The sequence below is a fragment of the Prionailurus bengalensis genome, chromosome A3 (assembly GCF_016509475.1).
Source record: "Prionailurus bengalensis isolate Pbe53 chromosome A3, Fcat_Pben_1.1_paternal_pri, whole genome shotgun sequence".
Taxonomy (NCBI): domain Eukaryota; kingdom Metazoa; phylum Chordata; class Mammalia; order Carnivora; family Felidae; genus Prionailurus; species Prionailurus bengalensis.
In genome coordinates, this window is record NC_057354.1 from 107,150,119 (window position 1) to 107,172,916 (window position 22,798).

Below are 22,798 nucleotides of genomic sequence, written 5' to 3' on the forward strand. Positions count from 1 at the left end.
ATATCTATGGTCATTCAGAGGGCAATTTTACTAAATTTTCAAGCATAGATGACTGAAGTGGTCTCTTTTCCATTCATCAAATATCTGTATCTTTCCCCACGTGAACAAAAGATATCAGTAATACTTTCTTTCAGTACTTTACCTTGATGATAATAAAAACATATAGGAGGTTCCTGTTTCCTTTATTGTTTTTTATTATTTGCTTGGGGAAGTAGGTTGTGTTGAGATCATCTCAGCTATCGATGTCAATTATCTCAGCATGCATGTGGGGGATGTGTGTGGGTTCTCTTTGTGAGATTTTAAAATTGTAGAGTATGTATTTGATAATAATCACACACATATTTTTTGTAGTGAAGCAAGTTATTAATCACTAAGCATGACTAAAAAACATTCTATTAGGGTGTCCAGTGCCCCCAACTGGATTTCAAAAATGAAAAGAGGAAAATATACATTACTTTCATTTCCTTCAAGACAATAGATAAATAACATAACAATTACAGGGGATTAGGATCAAAGAGATTAAGACTCCTTTCTATCATCTCTCTAAAAGGGGTGGATTGGCACCAGATTTTGAGAAAGTCAAATATAGTCATTCTTTCATTTTTAGCTTTTAATCTAACGGCCTAATTTTATCAATCAACAGCTGACAGTACTTTTTCCCAATTCATGCATTGGATTTTCTTTCTTGGATAATGAGAAGGAAGTAACTAAATATATCACTGTTGAAGTGCTCTTATTACCTAATACAACGAAGCAATGTTTACAGCAACTTTAAATTTGAGATAATTAAGCTATGCAACACTTAATTTGCTTTATAATAACACCTTTATTTTCATATAGACAGTGTCATAGGTAGCTCCGAGATGGTCTTCAGGGATCTCTGCGTTTTGGTATTGATACCTTCTGTGGAGTGTGGGCTTTACTTAATGGCTGGCTTCTAACAAATAACAGACAACAGTAATGGGAAGCCACCTTTCTGATTAGGTTACCAAATTACTGTTTTTCCCTACCTTGGACTTCCATGTCTCACTTTCTGGCTTACTTGTTCCATGAGAAGCTAGCTGGCATGTTGTGAGTTGCCCTACAGAGAGAATCACATGGCAAGGAACTGATGTTTCTAGCCAATAGCTAGTGAGGACCTGTGGCCTGTCAACAGACTGGGTGAGGTCCAGGAGAGATCTATCAGGGCTCACAGTTAAGCCTTGTGATGACTGCAAGCCTGGCTAATCTTGAATATAGCATGATTGAGACACTCTGAGCCAGAGGCAACCAGATAAATGCTCTAATTCATGATCCACAGAGACTAAGATAATAAATGTTTTTTGCTTTAAGAGACTAAGTTTCAGAGTATTTGTTACTCAGCAGTAGATAATAATACAGTCAGATTCTCTCCTTTTTAATAAATCTATCAATTTATATTTTCTCAAATTTCATTTTGTTCTGTCAATGGCTATATATAAATCACAAGTTTAGGGTTTATATAAACCACTATCATATGTTTTTGGTACTCTTTTATTTCTCATTTATGTTCCCAATAATATACTCTTTAAATTTACAGAAGATTGGGGATTTCAAGCTAACCTTTCTTATTTTACCAGGGTGTATTTTTCTTTAGAAACACTAATTTTTCTCAGTTGATAAAAATGTAGTAAGAGAGTATATTTCTTTTAAATAGAATAGCGTACATATCTGCAAAAACTATTACCTTTCTTAATCCAGAAAAGAACCAATAATAAAATCAATTCATTTAAATCATATTGGATTTTAGGGGCACCTGGGTGTCTCAGTCAGTTAAGCATCTGACTTCGGCTCAGGTCATGATCTCACAGTTTGTGGGTTCAAGTCCCACATCAGGCTCCGTGCTGACAGCTCAGAGCCTGGAGCCTGCTTCAGATTCTGTGTCTCCCTCTCTCTCTGCCCCTCCCTGGCTTATACTCTCTCCCTCTGTCTCTCAAAAATAAATAAATGTAAAAAAAAATTAATCATACTGGATTTTAAAAATCTTTTGTTAAAAAGAAGATGTTACAATTAAAATTTTCATCCAATAATAAGACCCTCAATAAGTACCAAAAAGAGAAATTAACCTATATTCAAAAGACTATTGGATAAATTCTGAGTCATGCTGTAAAATCCTTTCCATGAGACAAAAAGTCTTATGGAAAAGATATGACTGGAATTTTATTGGGATATACAGTTTCTAGAAGATTTTAGAAAGTTGAAGGCATACCATTTTGATTGATTCTCCAATCCTAGCCCAGTAGGATACAGTGGAAACTATCCAGTTATATTTTTAAAAGGTCAGTTTGAAGCATATATGAAATTAAACAGCCACATTAGAAATTTTGGTGGGAAAATATTTATTTCTGTCTAATTGTGGAATGATCATATTCACTGTTTCTAGAGAACTTGGCTCTGAATTTAAAACCACAACAGGCTCTTGAGTTATTATGAACTACTCTCAGAATATGGAAATGGCTGGCAAAGGAAATGTAACATGAAATAGAGTTAGAGGCTAAAAAGCCCCCTCAAGAGCCTTGGGATGGATCTGTCAGACACCCTCTTGGTTTCCCTAGTCTTAATTTAGAAGTTACTCCTATGGGCATATTCTCATTATATTCTCAGGGAAAGTATTTTGCTAAGTGTTTCCTGGTGAAAAAGAAATGAGCAGTAAGAAGAAGGTCAGAAGCAGAACTGTTAGAAGGAAATACACTTTTCTCAGTTCTGTCCCTCAGAAAAGACTTGCTCAACATCTCTCAAGAAGGAAGATAATATTATTCTTCTAAAATGGGATTTAATGAAAGTGGAATATAGTTTTAAGCAAGTTTCTTACTGAAATATACCTTGGTTGAGGAAAGTGTTTATATACCTAATATTAACAGTTCTTTTTATGGCTAAGCTGATTTGGTCAGATCAAGCTGGTTTGCCATGTCCTGTCTTAATAAATTTGATTTAAAGAAATGCTGCTCTTTCTTGTAAACATGTCTGGAATCATTACAGAAGATGATAGATAGATACATAGATAGATAATAGGTAAATATAGATAATAATAGATCTATCTATATCTGTATCTTTAGCTCTGTTTATATCTATTTATCCATCTAAAGGTGTTTTAACCTTAGAAATAAACTTATAGACCTAGTACTGATGCTGATGACTTATTAATTTTCTTAATTATTTTAGCCTTTTTTAATGTTTTTTTTTTTTTGAGAGAGAGAGAGAGCAAGGGAGGGACAGAGAGAGGAGAGAGAGAGAGAATCTGAAGCAGGCTCCATGCTGTCAGCACGGAGCCTGGTGTGGAGCTCTATCTCATGAACTGCGAGCTCATGACCTGAGCTGAAATCAAGAGTCAGATAGATGCTTCACCGACTGAGCCACCCAGGCACACCATGGCATTTTTCTAAGATTTCCCAAAGGCTTATTAATATAATAATAGAATTGGGAATATATATGGGAATTTCTCAAGAAAACTGAAAAGAATTTTGGTAGAACAGTTATAATGGCAAATAAATGGCTAACACATTCTTCAGAATATTCAGTATACTCAAAATAATATTTATTCCAAACTTGAGACACAGTTTGGTTTGTCTTGGCAAATGTGACAGTCAGGCAAGTTGCAAGAATACTGTGGAAAATAAAGATAAAAATGAAAAAAGAGTACAAATTTTATCTTATTTAAAATTTTTGTAACATACAACATTACTTTTTCATTAAAAACAAAATTCTTATTTATGATCCAATACTATTGGCAAAGTTTAATTTTTACTTGAAGTTTAAATGTCAAAACGAACTTTCCTTTAAATTGTTCTGTTTTTCAATATGCAGGTTCTTTTTCTCCTGAATGAATAGTTGTGATTGCAAATTCAATTCATATAAAAAAATCTAGTACTTAAAAAAATAGGAAACAACCAGGACATTTGATAACAAATTATTTGCTGTATTGTGTTTAAAAAGAACAACTACTCAGTACCTTGACGGAAAAGTACTTAATGGACAATGTGCCCCAACAGGGACTAAAAACACAAACTATAAAGCCGGAAGAAAATCTGTAATTTTGGATAATGTGACAGAAATAGCATCACTTGAAAGAAATTCTTTTTACCTAATCAGAGTTAACCTTCTAAAAACTGTTGTTGTTTTTTTTTACTTCTTCAGAGAAAATGTAATTTCAACATAGGCTCTGACTTTAATTTGACTTATAAATTATTTATCTAGATCAGTTAATGAAGAAGTTTAAGCATCTTTAAAGAAAAGACAGTAATTTTGAAGTAAGATTATGTTATTTTAAAACATAATGTTTAAAGAAAATAATCTTATGCAAGCTATTTAATGCTTCTGTGAACAATATCAGAAACTAATTGCTCTGCAGTTATTACCACCCCTTGATGACACCCCACATCATTTTTAGTAATGTTAATCAGAAAATTGAACAATGATTGATGGTTATATTAAACTCATATATTTAAAATATTTCACAATAAATGCATCTTTTGATAGACCAGACTCCTAGGGAGCTCTCTTACTCTTTATAATTCCTTTATCAATATAAAAATTTTGAAACTTCAAATCACATGTTTAATACTTAAAAACAATAGTAGATTGGTACCCAGGGAGAGTATATGCCTTAGTTATAGGTATAATCATATAATAAGTAATGTATAAAAAATAACTTCAAGAACAAGGATTAGGGACGCCTGGGTGGCTCAGTCCGTTAAGTGTCCGACTTCAGCTCAGGTCACCATCTCACGGTCCGTGAGTTCGATCCCCACGTCGGGCTCTGGGCTGATGGCTCAGAGCCTGGAGCCTGCTTCCGATTCTGTGTCTCCCTCTCTCTCTGCCCTTCCCCCATTCATGCTCTGTCTCTCTCTGTCTCAAAAATAAATAAACGTTAAAAAAATTTTTTAAAAAAAGGACAAGGATTAAACTAGTGAAACCAGATAAATTAGAAGTTGTATGATACAGATAGAGCTTTGGTATAGACAATTAATTGGGTTGATGGCTGGAAGAAGGAAATAAAATAAATGTGCACACTTTGTGTCTACTTGTTTCAGGCATTTTATTAGGCACCTTCTATTTTCAAAAATAGTAACAGTGATAAAGTAGATATTCATTTTATAGCTGAGCAAACAAACCGTGGTTAAGTGACATTCCTTAGCTAAGGTCACACGTTTTCTAAGTTTTAGATCCAAAGGTACTCGTAGTATCTTGGTTGAAATACTCCTATGAACTTTATTTGGGAATTCAGAGAAACTTATTTATACAAACTCACTTGTGTGATTTCAAAACTTACTATAACTGACAGCATCATGTGAGCAAAGCAGCAATGAGATGTGAACTATCATAATGTTTCTGGGTAATGGGGATGGTGGCGGAAAGTTGGGTTATGAGGTAGAAATGGAGTTAACCTAAAATGTAGCCCGTAATTAACTTAAAAACCTTAAATACAATGTAAGAAACTTGGACTTGATGCTACACTCAGTGGGGAACCATCAGAGATTTTGATCAGATGGTAACCAAATCAAAATTATGGTCTAGATGTGTGCATTTCTTTAACTTGTTCTAGAAAGACCATAACATAGCATCGTTTCTAAAAACCATTCAGCTGAAATGCGTTATGCTGAAGTTATTTTTCCCCAAATTTATTGAGTTATAATTGACAAAATTTGTATATATTTAAAGTATAGAGATTGATGAATTTGATATGTGCACACGCTGTGAAATGATTACCACAATCAAGTCAATTACAACATCCATTACCATCACCTCACATAGTATTTTTTTAGTGAGAAAGCTTAAGATCTACTCTCTTAGCACATTTTAAATATGCCATACAGTATTATTAACTATATTCATCATGATATAAATTAAATCATCAGAATTTGTTCACCTTAAAAAAAAAAGAATTTGTTCACCTTAAAACTAAAGTTTTTACCCTTTGACCAGTGTCTCCCGATTTCCTCCATCCACCAACCCTTGGCAACCACCACACTTCTTTCTATTTCAATGAATTTGACACATACTGCAGTTATTCTAATTCAGAAGTAGTTTAATTTAATTTAAAATTAAAATATTCAATTTAAAATTAAAGTATAAGATAGCTTCATAACATTTGTATTCCTATCAAATATTTCTGTACTTTTATTTTCTTTTAAAACTGAATTCCAATATTTCTTTTTAATGATTAAACTTAAAATCTTCCCTACAAGGAACAGTTATCAGTCCCAAGGGGAGAAATTAGAAGAATGTAGGTGGATAATTTTGGTTGTTTGTTGGTTTAATGTTTATTATTTATTTTGAGAGAGAGTGTGCAAGGGAGGGGCAGAAAGAGGGAGAGAGAGAATCCCAAGCAGTCTGCATGCTGCCAACACAGAGGCCAATGAGGGGCTCAGACTCACAAATGGTGAGATCATGACCTGAGCCGAAATCAAGAGTTGGATGCTTAACCACCTGAGCCACCCAGACACCCCTATAGGTGGACAATTTTATGGAGAAGTCAGAGTTTATGGTAAAATGTATTAGAAAACATATCATGGGTTGAGTTTTGAGATGGAAAAAAAACATGGAGGTTTTCTTCAAGAGATTTACAGAATGCCTTCTGCATGTCAGAAACTCTTAGAGGTTCTGGGTTACATCCAGCATCAGGTAAGGCAGCCTGGCCCTCAGTGACCTTTTATTTTAGCAAGAGGAGACATTCAATAAACAGGTAAGGAAATAACAAAACTCTGACAAATACAATAAAATGGGTGAAAGAGAATAGGAAGTTTGGGGGGCTGTGTATGAGGGGTGTACTACATGTAGAGCATTTGAGCAGAGACCTTCAAGGTGTGAGAAAGTGAACTGAAAGCTTATCTAAAGCCCAGAGTTTCAGGCAAAGGAAAGACCTAGTGGAAATGACTGAGCCAAAAGCATGCTTGGATTGTTTCACACATCCAAGTACAGTTGGTGTGTATGACAGAGTAGAGTTTGGGACAAGAGAGAGGGACAGCAGATGAGTTAACAAGAAGGTAGGTGGGGGAGACCAGAACATGTAGGGTCTTATAAGACATTGTTTGCATTTTGGTTTTTATTCTGAGAAAGGAATTAATTAAAGGAATTTTATATGAGTGACAAGATTTTATTTACATTGGTGAAAGGACCATTAGGGGAGCAGCGTAGGGAGCAAGGGCAAAAACAAGGATGCCAGTTATAAATTATTGCAGTAATCCAGATAAGAGGCAGTGATGGCTTGGAGTAAGCTTGTAGCAGTAGAAATTCTGAGGGTAAAATTCCAGATCTGTTTTGAAGCTCAGGCCAATAGAATTTACTAATAGATTGGGTATGATGTATGAAAGAAATACTCCAAATGAGGTAGAGTGGATGAGCGAGAGCTGTTGGAAGAGGTAAGGAATCAAAAGCTTAGTTTTATTTATGGTAAGTTTGAGATGAATATTAGATATTGAGCTACAGATGTTGACTAAATAATTGTATATGAAAAGTCTAGAATTCAGAGGAGTAGTCAGCTTCAGAGATGTACACTGGAGAATCATAAGTGTATAAATAATACTACGTGATTAAATAGGGTCTCCTATGGAGTAAGTGTAGGTGAAGGAGAAGTCTGAGGCCTAAATCCTGGGGCTTTCCAACATTTACAGGTTATTGGGAAAGGAAAATAGCAGTAATGGAGGTCGGAGGAGAATTGAAGAGCTTGATATCTTGAAAATCAAGTGAGGAAAGATGTTAGGATGGAATAAATAATCAACTCTTGAGAAGTTAAACCACTGAATTTTAGCAGGGTTGACCTTGACCATACCTGTTTGTTGGAGTGGTATGGGAGAAGGTTTAGTTATACTGGCCTAAAGAGTAAACGAAGGATAACAAGTAGAGATGATATTTTCAATGAGTCTTATTACATAAGGATGCAAAGAAATGGGGCTTTTAATGGAGCAGAATGTGTGCACAAATACATATTTTAATATGGCATATGTTTTACTGGGTTTTTTCTCTAATTAAAATGATCCAGCAAGGATGAAAAATTGATAACGCAGCAGAGGGAGGGTAAACTGACTAGACAAGAGAAGGTTAAATAATGTATAGGAATATTAATATTTTGTCCATAATAATAGAGATAGAGGTAGGTTGGTAGATGTGATCCTAGGGGTGTATGTGGAAGTCCTCTTTGAATACTTCGACTGAGGTTCATACTGTATCCTGATTGTCCTTAAAAATATTGAAAAATATTATCCTTAAAAGATATTGAAATCCATCGCTCTAATTGTTCTTTGTGAAAAATGGCATGGTTTTTAGTTTACTGAAGAACTTTCAGGTCCTTTTACTTTCAAGCCATCACTTTTTTAAAAGACATGATTTTAAATAATTAATATTTGTCAGCTTAATAGAAGGGTTGATAAATATAGACATTATTTTAATGAATCCCTCTTTTCTGACTTGTTTTCAGTTTTTGTGAATGATATCATTAATTTTCTCATGTTCTCTTTCTATTTTCTAACTGGAGCATACTAACTTTCCTATAAATATAACTATTATTAGGAAAATAAAATGGGAAATGTAATTTCTTGGCTGACATCACTTTATGACACTTACTTGAGACTTCAGACAGACTTTGTTCTTATACAAATCACCTCTTCAAAACTGTGCTCAACTTTAGGAAATGCATTTTACTGCTCATAAAAAAAATTAGAAGAGCCAACTTTATTCTGGAATAGTAGTCCGCCTAAAAACATATTCTCAGGAAGACATTCACAACCATATGTCCAATACTAAAGGGCTTTATTTTGATTTTCAAGAGAGGTCATCTCAAGGAGCCGGCAGGATCTCCAATGACTGGTTTACTTCTTGGTAAAATTGAGTAATTTCAAATCCTGTTTATAATGCACTGTTTTGGCTGTAATTATTCTCCCAACTCTAAATCTACTGGGTTTTGGGGAAAACAACCAACAAAACACTTGACATTTGCATTTGTGTGGAAAAATTGAGAGCACAAAAGAAAATACTTTAGTCAAATAAGACCTAGTATTCCAGTTACAACTCTATACTTTGGCATGGGGTCAACTCTGAGATGCCATTCAAGCAATAGGACAAAACTTCCTCCTCAGAGAAGAGTGAGGACCAAAACCAGAAAGGATTATATCACTGAGCATCTTTAAATCATTTCATTTTTATACATTTTATGATGTTTTTGAAAGAGCAGAGTTATACTTTAATGATTTTTTTGAACCACTTGGTGTTTAGGTATTTGGTAATGTTCCCTACCTTCTGCAGATCCACTGTTATCTTAGGAAAATGACATGAAACCACCATCTAAAATAAGATATATTCAGAACCACTGAATCTTGAAAAGAAAATCAAATTTGTAAGAAATGGCAAGAATTTTAACATCTCAATATTGATTTTATTACATATATACATACATATATATGTATACACACACACACACACACATATATATGTATATGTATGTATATATTTTTTTGAGAGAGAGAGTGCAAACAGAGGAGAGGAGCAGAGGGAGAAGGAGAGAAAATCTCAAGCGTGGAGCCCAATGAGGGGCTCTATCCCACAACCTGAGCCAAAATCACGAGTCGGATGCTTAACTGACTGAGCCACCCAGGCTCCCCTAAATATTGATTTCAGTTAGATAAGTATTATTATTTACACGTCTATAATTTATTAGACAACAAGGCAATGTGATTTCACAAATTTACTGAATCATTATTCAGACAATTTTAAAAAAAGCTTTTCGGAGCAGGGAGCAGAGAACAACCACATATATCTATTACATTATTATAGCCACTTTTTAAAAGTATACTATTGATTGAGAAGAGAATACAAGGAAAACAGTGACAAGGATTGCAGTAAGAGTGAGCATATTTTATGCAATTCATTTTTTTAATTTTTTTTTCAACGTTTATTTATTTTGGGGACAGAGAGAGACAGAGCATGAACGGGGGAGGGGCAGAGAGAGAGGGAGACACAGAATCGGAAACAGGCTCCAGGCTCTGAGCCATCAGCCCAGAGCCTGACGCGGGGCTCGAACTCACAGACCGCGAGATCGTGACCTGGCTGAAGTCGGACGCTTAACCGACTGCGCCACCCAGGCGCCCCTGCAATTCATTTTTTAAAATTTTCAGATTAATATAGAAAATTTGCCTGTATAACACTGGAAGAACTTCTGTTCTTTATATTAATACTTACAAGTGAACCTTTGCTTTCATTTATCTGAAATGATTCCTGGAAAATATAGTTATGGATATAGACATAGATATTTTTCCATTTCTAAAAAATACTGTAATTTAAAAATCCTTTGGATATTTGTATACTTATAAATTAAACATCCATGGAAACAAGAAGGAAAATTTTATTCAGTTGACCATAGCATTGATAAATTCATTTATGCTCAACATTTTACATTTTGATCTTCTAAATTTTAGATCCTAGGTATATGTCTTCTCTAATCCTAAAACAATCAGTAGAAAACCAATAGTGAATTCCTATAAAAGCCTACTCAAAGACCATCCTAAAGAGTTGGTAGTCTTCTAAGATCACTCAAACTGGTTTATTATTATCATTGCTATTTTCTTTGAGATTCATAATCTATGAGTGGAAGACAACAGAAATACAAAAGGAAGTTATCTCTTGTTCTGAGCTCCCACCGAGTGTATGTATTATTTTCTTCTGGGGGAAAATTTTTGGTGTGTTTTTTTTTTTGAATGATGAGAAAAATAAAGGTGACCCTTCAAATAAGATCATCCCAGAAATAATGAGTTTAGGTTTTAACATATGGAGAATTTTTGTATCTCTTTCAGTATAATGCGCCGAAGTATTACCAATTAAAGTAAGACCGTGCAAGGAAAAATTTCATGAAAATATTTTGTTTAGTCAGATTCTTGGCTATACCTATATATATATATATATGTATGTATATATATGTATGTATATATATATACATATATATATACACTTATGTAGAAAGGGCTGTTACATAGGTATTAATATTTCCATGTGTATTTTCTTTTAGACAAGAAAGGGGAAAAATAATTAAAATTGTTAAAAATAAAAGAGAATCAGCTGTCAGAGGAGGATATGGGATAACTGGTTATGGGGAGAAACTAGTAAATTCCTTTAGAGCAGAATTTGAAAGCAAATACAGAAGGAAGACCACTGTCTGAAGGATATCAGGATTTACCAAATGCCTTCTTTTCTAGTTGGATTTCCTATCCACGTTGAATTGGAAATAGAGATGTTTTCTTCAGTCTTCTAATATTCATGTGAAGCGAGGTAAGCGAATTAAAGCCTAATTTTTGTTTATATTTATTTGAATTACTCTATTCAACATAATTTAAAAATGATATAATGTTTAAATTATATGTACTTGTGTAGTATGAATACTGAAAATTATGACAAAGAAAAAGACAAAAGTCTGGAAACATAGTATAGGATTATACTAATTAATTTTCATCATTTTCCAATGAAACTACATTTAGTTTTAGTTTTTTGGCCATATTTACCACAGAATACTTCCTGTGTAGTATTTTCACCGAGGGAATAATTAGGCCTTAGCAAACGAATAAGGTTTTTTGAATGTCAAAATGTGAGTTTTCCTGAGCCTTTTTTATTTCCATACAACCGAATTATTTTCTTCCTTTTTCAAATTTTCTTCCTTAATTTTCTTTAAAAAAATTTTTTTCCAACGTTTATTTTTGAGAGAGAGGGAGAGAGAGCGTGTGTGCGCGAGTGAGCAGGGGAGGGGCAGAGAGAGAGGAAGACACAGTCCAAAGTAGGCTCCAGGCTCTAGGCTGTCAGCACAGAGCCCAATATGGGGCTCAGACCCATGAACCCTGAGATCATGCTCTGAGCTGAAGTCAGATGTTTAACCGACTGAGCCACCCAGACGCCCCTAAATTTTCTTTTCTTAAAAAAATCATCTGAATGAAAGGTCTGAATTTGAATAACCTGTGATTCTATTAAAGAGCATAAATTACCTCTGAGACTATTTATAATATATATTATTTGTTATGTTATTTATATAGCATAAACAACAATATAGAAATATTCAAATAACTGTTTGAAAAATGTCTTCTCTGATCCTTCCATATGCTCTATGTCACTCGTCCAACCTTTAGCATGACCTTGGTTGCTGGGTTAATTATTTTATCCTTAACCAAACGTAATTTTTATTATGTCATATATTTATAATATATATCATATTTATTGATATCTCTCCATAAAACACTTCTGGAAAATAAAGGGAATGAGAGGCTTTGTGGTGAGTGTAATCAAGGAGATGTAAAAATATTGAGGTCATGAAGAGAAATGTGAAATGCTACATTGATCCATTCTTGAGCATGTCTGGGCCAACCAAAGAACAGTCTACTCCCAAGATGACCATACAATGATGCCTCTGCCAGGAGTCAGACAGGTGAAACTAATTATAGTAGGTGATATCATTAGGAAACACAATTACAACTACAAAATTAACCTCAATAGTGCATCTTAAAGTTTCTGGTTTTGTAATACAAGTACACGTGCAGAAAGATTGAGCTCCCTGAAAGGGAATTGCATGTTTCACTTAGTTTTTAATTTCTTGAAGCCTGATAAGTTGTTTATCATCTGTCAGATGTTGACTAAATATTTATGGTACAATAGGTTGATGTTTTATCAGAAGAACTATAGCAGTCCATTATGAAATATTCCACAACCAAGACGGAAATCAACCAAATTGACTTTAAATATTTGGCTGAAAGTTACATCTGAAATATTGTTTTGGAAAATTACATACTGAGACAAATATAGGCACAGTGACTGGTTCTCATTATTCTGTACTAACTGTCCTCTCTCTACATATCAAATGTTGGATGATTTCAATTTTTAATTCACACCAAAAAAATATAATCCAACCAAAATAACATTGTCTCTTCCTTTAAAATGCTGTGTTTTATCTTTAAGCTTCTGACACGGTTTCTCTTCCCATTTAATATGAATGTGAAAAGAAAAAGGGCAGCTTTTCTATGTTCAATGTAAGAGATGGAAAACTAAAATACAAGACTTCAGGACTGTAGTGTATGGAAAGGAAAAAATGATTATTACTATAAGTGGCTGTGCCTTCCTCCTCTGATTTTTTTGTAAATGATGCAAAGCATTATCTTTTAGTTCTACTTTATAATAACAAAAGAATAGTGAGTTAAATGGGGTGAATGTTGCTTCTCAATGGAAAAAAAAACATGTTTCACTGCAGTCAGTACACAATGCATTTTTTTAAGTGTTCGTGTTATGTTCCTAAGGGGATTTAGAATGACCAATATGAAGTAATTATTTGAAACGGAGCACGCTTGCCTGAGAATCCATCTCACAGAAATAAGAAGATATTTTTAACATAACTTCTACTATTTTTAACAGATTGTCACATTCAGGTCACAAAAATAATTATAGCATATGGTGCTTTATAGAAAGCTAAAGTCTCTTCAAGTATTGGAAGAGGCTTTCTAATACTTCTTCAGTTGTTTCTAACCATCTCTATTTTTATAGGAAAAGCCTAGAACTCTGAGGGTAGCCATATTTCTTATGTTTTAAGAGTGAATGCTTTATAAGTGATCAGAGTAATAAAACTTCAAATTATAGATTCTTGGGGAGATTTTACGTGAAACAGAAATGTAAAATGTTTTATAATAATCATAATATCTAGTGTAAATTGAATGTCATGTGTGAGGAACACTTTCATATCACCTCTTTTAAATTCCATGGGCTAGACACACCTACATTTTACAGATGAAAAGATTAGGGCATTGACAGGTAAGTAGCTGTCCGTGGTCTCACAGATACTAAATGGTGAAGTTAGAATTTAGATTTATTGTTTGGGGTTGCATGCAGAGTTCACATGCTTACTGATTATACTCTATCACCTCAACCAACTCAATGTTTGAAAACACAGAAGGATACTTTAGAGCCCACCCCCAACCTGTCCCCCAGAGATTTTTAAGCTTTGTTACTGTGGAAGCATAAAAGATTTCCTGAGAGCCAGAAAAGGAAACTTGGATTTATAGTGAAGACTTCCAAAATTACAAATACCGGCCTGAAGTCAAGGTACATCTTTAAAGGTTAAAAGTAGCGAAAGTTTGGGGCACCTGGGTGGCTCAGTTGGTCGAGAGTCCGACTTCAGCCCAGGTCATGATCCCGCGCTTCATGGGTTCGGGCTCTGTGCTGACAGCTCAGAGCCTGGAGCCTGCTTCGGATTCTGTGTCTCCCTCTCTCTACCCCTCCCCTGCTTGCACTCTGTTTCTCTATCTCCCCAAAATAAATAAACATCAATTTTTTTTTAAAAAAAAAAGTAGCTAAAGATTAAGAAGAATAGGAGCCAAATAGGCTCTGTGGCATTTGAAAATAGAATATAAAGCAAAAGACGTTGGTACAACTGGGACTGTCCTGATTAAGGGCAGTTTTCCTCTGGTCACTTTATGTACCCCTTTAAGTCAAGGATTGCTAAGATAAAAAATGTGCATATATGAAAAGTAGAAATGGTTAGAATCTGGTTTTAAATACATTTAAATGAAATAATACTGAGGGTTTTATCTTCTGTCTTCGTTGTATTTTCCATTTTAAGCACAATTAAATGAAGAGAAGGGGCTGTTTCTCATAGGCAGAAATTGGCACATACATTCTATTATTTAAAAAAGAATTCTATATTCTGAGGGCTAGAATTTAAATACCAGCATGTAGAGAATTGGAAGTCAATTTCATAAAGACTTTTGCAACCTCGTATGCAGTGAAGTTAGAACTGATTATAATTTTAAAAGGTAAGGCTTGGGGTACAGGGGTGGCTCAGTGGGTTGAGCATCTGACTTTGGTTCAGGTCATGATCTTGTGGTTCATGAGTTCAAGCCCCACATCGGGCTTGCTGTTGTCACCCTGTCAGCGCATAGCCCCCTTCTGATCCTCTGTCTCCCTCTCTCTCAAAAATAAATTAAACATTTTTTTTTAAAAAGGTAAGGTTTAATGTTTGTTGCCTTCTAATTACAGAAGTAGAATTTTTCATTCAAAACATTTCATCATGGATTTTTGCTCCCTAGAGGGTCCGAAATTGGTAGAATATATAATTTCTAAATTTTGGAAAGAGATTTGTCATGGTTTTTAGTGAGTTCCTCCATTTTTCTGCCCTTGAGGACCATCAAGTATAAACTCTCATAACAAAGTGGTATAAACCTGGCATGAAGATGAGACCTCCAGATAGACTCAGATATAGAATTAAAAGTAGAAACTTTCATATGAACACTCAGTCAGAAGTATGAGTTCCTGTTTTGCCCTGGGGTTTTCTGCTTTACCCATTCATCACCCTCAAGTTTTACAGAGTTCTGTGTTTTGAAGGGAGGAAGGAAGGAAGGAAGGAAGGAAGGAAGGAAGGAAGGAAGGAAGGAGGGAAGGAAGGAAGGAGGGAAGGAAGAAGGGAGGAGAGGAGAAGAGAAGGGAGGGGTGTGGAGAAGAAGGAAGGAGAGAAGGGGAGAGGGAAGGAGAGGAGAGGAGAGGAGAGGAGAGGAGAGGAGAGGAGAGGAGAGAAGAAAATGCTTTCTTAAAACTGTCTACCCAAAGAGGGCATTTTTATTTGTAGGGAATTTAGAGATTATTTCCACTCAAGATGGAAGTTTTGGATATTTATTAACCTCTTTGTTATTCTTGTCAAATGAAGAATTGTGGGATTAAATTCAATTAGTATGACTTCCATGTTCCCATCTGATACAGTAAGAAACAAAGCGAGGGATTATTTTGGAAAATTCTTTCATCTATATAAATGTTTAAAAACCCCCAATTAGTGGAAATTGCTTATTAGATCATTTCATGTCTATGGTTCCATACCTGGTAAATAATAAAAAATACGATGATTTAAATTACTCTTTTTGCAAAAATGAGGAGAAAAATAGATTTATACTGAACTGAAAATTTGAGTTCAACCAATATTTTTTAAAAAGCAAATGTGGTTGTTTTTTGACCACTCTCTACATGCCAGCACTCACCTCTTCACTGATTTCATGGAACCTAAGGCGTCACAATTTTTCTGTGACTATTCCCAGGTGGGGAAACAAAAACTGCACTGCAGAAGCATGGCTACAAGCCTGGCTGTGAATTAAATTAATTGCAAAGTAAGTGTTCTGTTCTGTGTTCCAATATGTTGCTTATTTTATTAAACTGCAGTTAAGGAGTGTTTACTTCAATCTATATAGGACAACCTCAATTTTATATTCTCTCAAATATCATATATACCGAGAATATATTGAAGAGCACTTATTTGATCTTGAAGTAGAAAAATGCAAGTTAACTCAACTTGATCAACATTTATTTACCTTGATATAGAGTGGATATATATTTTAAATGAGAAAACTATCCAAAACTGAATTGTTTACCAAACGCAGAGAGAATCCAAGTCCTAGTTTTGACTATCATTATAGGAAAATTTTAATGCACAGATTCACACACAGACACACACAGAGGCTGTTTTGAACAGTTCCAGCGTGCATGAGTTTCAGTTATGGCGACTTAGTTAAATAACACCACCCCCCAGAAACACAGTTCAAATTTTAATTACAGTTTATTAACTGTGAATAATTGCATAAACTACCAGTGATACTACTAGTTCATTGACCCACAAATCACTGCATAAATAACAGAAGTGCATCATGATCGACGACCAGTCCTCTCATTTGTTTCAAAGTCTGCCCATGAGCAGTCACTGCTCACCTGTTAGTTCATAACCCAGTAGCAGGTCCCAGAGTAAGGGATGCCAGTAAAATATAACACGTTAAAGGAACTCTCAAAGATATTTCAGACATTGAAAGCACAAAAACTAAAATGTTGGAAGGTAATCTAAATTTAGAAAGAAGTATGATAGTTTGCTAAGGCATAGAAAAGGTCTCTGCTTCATATAAATTATACAACAAGAACAGTAAGGTAAGCACCATTCAAATGTCCCTCGGTAAGTTTTTTACAAAAGAAATAAAATATTTTAATTTCTCAGTGGTTCTAGTATTACAAATTGCAGTGTACTAAATAAATATTAATTTTACTGTTTTTCATCCTTTGATACATTTATAATAGACAGTAAGAGGGCTTTGAATGCCTTGATAAAAACTTTAAAGATCATGGAACAATCAACATGTTTCTTATCAATTATTAATAATACACAGGTTCAGGCTTCACAGTCATTTATACATAACTGCACTACCATGCAATGTAAGAACTACGTATATGATGAGATTAAAGGGTTGTTTTGTTGGTTTTTTTTTACATTTTTATTTATTTTTGAGAGCAGAGAGACAGAGCACAAGTGGGAGAGGGGCAGAGAGAGAATGAGACACAGAATCCAAAGCAGGCACCAGGCTCTGAGCTGTCAGCACAGAGCCTGACGCGGGGCTCGAACTCATGAACTGTGAGATCATGACCGGAGTGGAAGTTGGTCACTCAACCGACTGAGCCACTCAGGTGCCCCAATGAGATTAAAGTTTTAACCTCCAATTTGAAATAGATGTGTATGTCTTCCTCTGGGAGTAATTTTGTTATTAGAGGCCTTAACTGATCAGTAATAAAGAGAAAAATATTTCTGGTGAGAGCTTATTTTTTCTTCCTCAATTGATCCTGTCTGAATTCTGAGTAAGAAAGCTGTCAGTAACAGGAGGAAAGGGCTTTCTCAAGGACAGTATTGAGAAAGGAATAATCTTCCCTGCTAGCTAATGACTCAGCAAGATTAAAATGACAGGTTTCTGTAGACCCCTCTCTGTTAACACAGCAGGTACTGGTCCTTTTGTTTTTCTTCTTGACAATTGTTTAAACCTTCATTAATAGGTGCTTGGCGTGTGTGTTGACTTTTTTTGAAAAAATCAAGTTGTAAACTTTGATTACAAATTAAAAATGATCTTCTTAAAAATCTCAAGTTGACCAAATGTGAAACAATTTAAAAACCTTAAAAAATTTTTTCTTTTTACATTTCTTTATTTTGGAGCCACAGAGAGAGACAGAGCACAAGTGGGGGAGGGGCAGAGAGAGAAGGAGACACAGAAACAGAAGCAGGCTCCAGTCTCTGAGCTGACAGCATAGAGCCCGACACGGGGCTCGAACTCACAAGCCGTGAGATCATGACCTGAGCCGAAGTCGGACACTTAACCGACTGAGCCACCCAGGTGCCCCTAAAAACCTTGAAAAGGCCTATTGAGAAAAACCAGGCTTAAAGAAGCAAAACAAGACAAAAACAAACAAACATGTTTATTACCAAAAAGGGGCGTCTTTAGGTAAAAATTATAAAAGCCCCTTGCTACATAGATAATGCAGATAATCCTGTTTATCTGGTCCATGAGCAAAAGGCAAGCACTTAAGATCATCTGCTCCAATCTTTTGTTCATTTCTTCTTGCTGGAATTTCATATTAATTTCTTCATGTTGGGTGACTAAATCAGACGATGGTAGAGTTGGTAAGCTGGCATTTACTCAGCCCCACCCTGCTCAGCCTGGGAGCTGATTGATGAATTCTCAGCTGGTCTCTTCCTCAGCTTGTGCCTTAGGGTTTTCCCGGCATCTGTGTAGGGGATTGAAGTAGCCATAATACCTATGTTGAGGTGGCTACTTGACATTGGGTCTCATCTCCTTGATTTTCCATATCTTCTGCATTGATTCTCCCTAGCCTGTGGTTGGCTCCGAGAATCCCTCCGGAACTGTGCTCTGTACCCCCAATATACTGTCTCACTGGCCTACCTTGTTCTCCTGCATTCTGGTTGTCCGCTCCCTTCATTACCTCTCCCTGTGCTGGAGGGTCAGAAGGCTGTGGCTGACTCCCAGTGGGTCTCTGCAAGCAGGCAGGTGGGAACGGTGGCCTGCCGGAAGGCGGCGCTGTGGGGCCTGGTCTTCTGGAACATGCTCTGATCCCTCCTTCTTTGCCCTATTCTCGCTATTTGGGTAATTTTGCTGGGAATTGCATGGAGGACCCCTGTCACGTCGAGGGCATCTCTCAAGGTCACGGTCGGCTGCATATTTACTGCTTTGCCCTGGAGCTCCGCCAGGGCCTGCCACATTTGCTGCCTCCACACCCTTTTCTCCCTCAACATCAAACTCCACCAGCCCTGGTCACCTACCCTGCCACAATCCTTCCGGGGTTGTAATGTACAATTACATCTTCCTTGGTGTCATTCCTGTTGATGAAACCATATCCGTTTCTTAGACTGAACCATTTTTGTGTTCTTAAAACCTTCCTTGTGTTGACCTCTTTGTTCCCTGGGGACAAACACTACCGATGTGAGGCCACCGGGCTGCAGCTCCCTGCACTCCTACCTGTCGAGTTGCCGCCCTTGATGTCCGCAACGCTGAGGGTGCAGGCGGTGGGCAGCTGCTGGTCTTGGCCTTGCCGCTCTCCTGGCGGGGCGGGGACAGAGTCAGGCTGCTGGTTGCGGCACCTCCTGCGTGGGTGTGACGGTGGGGCCCGGAATCCGCTACCGGTTGAACTCCTTATTGTTCCTTTTTCACAACTTCAGAAGCACGTGTCTCTAGGTCATCTGCCAGTGAACCACTCGCCAAACGTAGAGATTCGCAAGCTCTACTGTTATTAGATCTACAGCAAAGGGTTAAACGGGTCCAACTTTGGCTCAGGTCATGACCTCCAGGTTTGTGAGTTCAGCCCACATCAGGCTCTGCACTGACAGCTCAGACCCTCATGTTACAGCAAATACTCGGCTCCCTGGAAGGGACAGGCAACACGCACTCAGGCAAACCGAAAAGACTGTTTATTTCGCACTGGTGCCTGTCCAGCGGAGTCATCTCCAAAGGCTGAGCACCTAGCTTAGGTTTTACTGGCCTTTTATACATATGTGCTTCCTGCTTGGGCGGGGCTAGTACAGTCAAGCTTCTGGTTCCTGGCTGCAGGCTTATACAAGCAGCAAGCAAGACTTCAGAAGCCAAAAGCTTGCAAGGGGGAGTATCCGCCTCTGACATCAGGCTGCCCCTCTTTATCTGCTTTTTACAACCTTTCTTTCCCCTGGAACCTGCTTCAGATTCTGTGTCTCCTTCTCACTGTCCCTCCCCCGCTCACACTTTGTCTCTCCCAAAAATAAATAAACATTTAAAGAAAGTTTTAGTGGCGCCTGGGTGGCTCAGTCGGTTGGGTGCCTGACTTCAGCTCAGGTCATGATCTCACGGGTTTGTGGGTTTGAGCCCTGTGTAGGGCTCTGTGCTGACAGCTGGGAGCCTGGAGCCTGCTTCAGATTCTGTGTCTCCCTCTCTGTCTACCTTTCCCCCACTCATACTCTACCTCTCTCTCTCAAAAATAAACATTAAATAAACAATAATTTAAAAATGTTTAAGGATATACAGCAGAGATAAAATCACAGAGATTCAAACTCTACAGCAAAGAGAAAGGAATGAACCGATAATGCCCACAAGATAGATGAAACTCAGTCATTATTCTTAGTGAAGGAAATCAGACACAAAATAGTACATATCCAATAAAAACTCTGAAATGCAAACCGATGCGTAGTGATAGAATATCACAGTAGCTAGCCAGCACACGGACTGCAGAGGGACAGAAGCACACTTCTGTAGTTGATAGAAACAGCATTTGTATCTTGTGGTGGTGGGTTCTCAGCATATACATCTCTCAAAACTGATGGACGTGTGCTCCTCGAATAGAGGAGTCGTATATACATTTTATCACACTAAAGTTATTTAAAAATCATAGACATTCAAGATTCCAGCAAGGTTAGGCTAGAGTGTGGTAAACCCGAGAGGCACCAAAATGTATTCTTTCTACAATAGAAATCTTCCACAAAGATTTCTACACTAATTTTTTAATTCTGTGTTCTCCATCACAAAACTTAAAAAGACAAATGTCACAGGTGACAGCTTCTTTACTCTGAACTGATAGGTGTTATTCAAATAGGTGTTCATTTGCATGTATACTGGCATACCTCATTTTATTGTTCTTTGCTTCATTGCGCTTCCCAGATCCTGCATTTTTTACAAATTGAAGGTTTGTGGCAACCCTGCCTAGAGCAAGTCTGTTGGTGCCATTTTTTCCAACAGCATTTGCTTACTTCCTGTCTCCGTGTTTGGTAATTCTCATAGTATTTCGAACTTTTTAAGTATTATTATATTTGTTATGGTGATCTGTGATCAGTGACTATGACTCACTGAAAGCTCAGATGATGGTTATTAGCATTTTATAGAAATAAAGTATTTTTTAATTAAGATACGTACAATGGTTTTTTTGACATAATGCTGTTGCACACTTAATAGACTATAGTATAGTGTGCATATAACTTCTGTATGCCCTGGAAAACCAAAAATCCCTTTGACTTGCTTTATTTCAACATTTGCTTTATTGCAGTGCTCTGGAACTAAATCCACAATATCTCTGAGGTATGCCAATGATTCTTTGGTGCTACATAGCAGTGCCATGGTATTCTAATCATTATTGCTATGATCAGAAAAGAAGTGGTATAGATTTTCTATATGAATTATTCCTTCCCATTAAGTGAATATTAATTTGTGCTGATCAAGCAAAGATTTGCAGAGCTAGAAAAGGGAAACATGTATCATTAAATCTCTGCAAAGTGGGTATGTTGTTAACATCTCAACTCAAAAGTGCTTGCCATGTTTAAATAGTGAGAGGAAAAAAATCCCTTCTAATGCTTTAATTTTACTTGTATTATAGTTTTTTTAAATAGATGTATAAGATGTATAAGAACCTTGTCATGTATACATTATTTATACCCATACAGGTTAAATGTTATTATAACAATAGCTCAAAGTCATTTTTCTTTAAAAGGAATTTTAAAATTATTCAAATTTGAGAAATGGCTAACAAGATCACTTTGAAAATGTTGCTAATTTTGTTGTAACTTCGTATCTGGTAATCTACGTCTATCAAAAGTAGTATGTCATTAAAATTCAATATGGAAGCATTATTTGTTTGAAGTCATAATATTCGCTCTGGTTGTTCATTGTATATACACAATATTTTAGTGATATTATCAATTAAACAAGGGTTATTAGCTCGCCTTGATAAGTGACTATGATTTTATTCAGGCACTATGAAAACTCATTTCTGTTTATAAATTGCAATTATCAAATGTGTTAGAACATAAGCAGTTCACACTTGGGATCACTGATATGTATGGAATGATTTTTAATGAACTGGCTGCATTAAAATACATTTTTTGAAAGCTGCATTTTTAAAAGATATTTCTGATAATTTCTCTGTTGGATATGTTAAAAACAAACATGTTTTCCTTAGCAACCAGGATACGTAATGAGAAAACTGGAGACAGAAAATTCTGTGAGTCCATTTGTTCCAGCTAATGCTAAACCAGTATAAAGGCATTTCCTGATGATTTTTTTCATGTTCTCCATTTCAACAAACCTGAAAATCATAGCTCAAGCCTCCAGTGGAAGCAAGGAAGCCAGCTGGAATTTGCTCAACCTTGAGAAGCAGGAAAAACAACAACAAAACAAGAATACCAATTAGAGAAAGCCAAAAATTGTAATGGAAAAAAAATTCATCACGATTAGAATCTCTCCCTGCCCTCGCTTCCCTTTTGTTCCTATCCAGTAACCGACTGGACAGTGGGCCTTGGACATTGGAATAGCTCTGTTTCATAGTCAACACAAAGATAGCATTCCTTTGTTTTTAAAAGAGAAGGTTTTCCAAAATGAATCCATACAATGATGGGTTTAGGGAAGAGTAGATTATTTTTATGAGAAAGCTAATCAAAGCTATGAGGACTTAAACTGGAAAATATTCAATGATACCTTTAGTCTGGCCAGTTATTTTTACACATTGAAAT

At 36.2% G+C, this 22,798-nt stretch overlaps 1 pseudogene; it reads right to left on the reverse strand.

The window, feature by feature from the left end:
* Positions 1-18,497: 18,497 nt before the first annotated feature.
* Positions 18,498-19,949, reverse strand: LOC122467101 (annotated as a pseudogene).
* Positions 19,950-22,798: the final 2,849 nt, after the last annotated feature.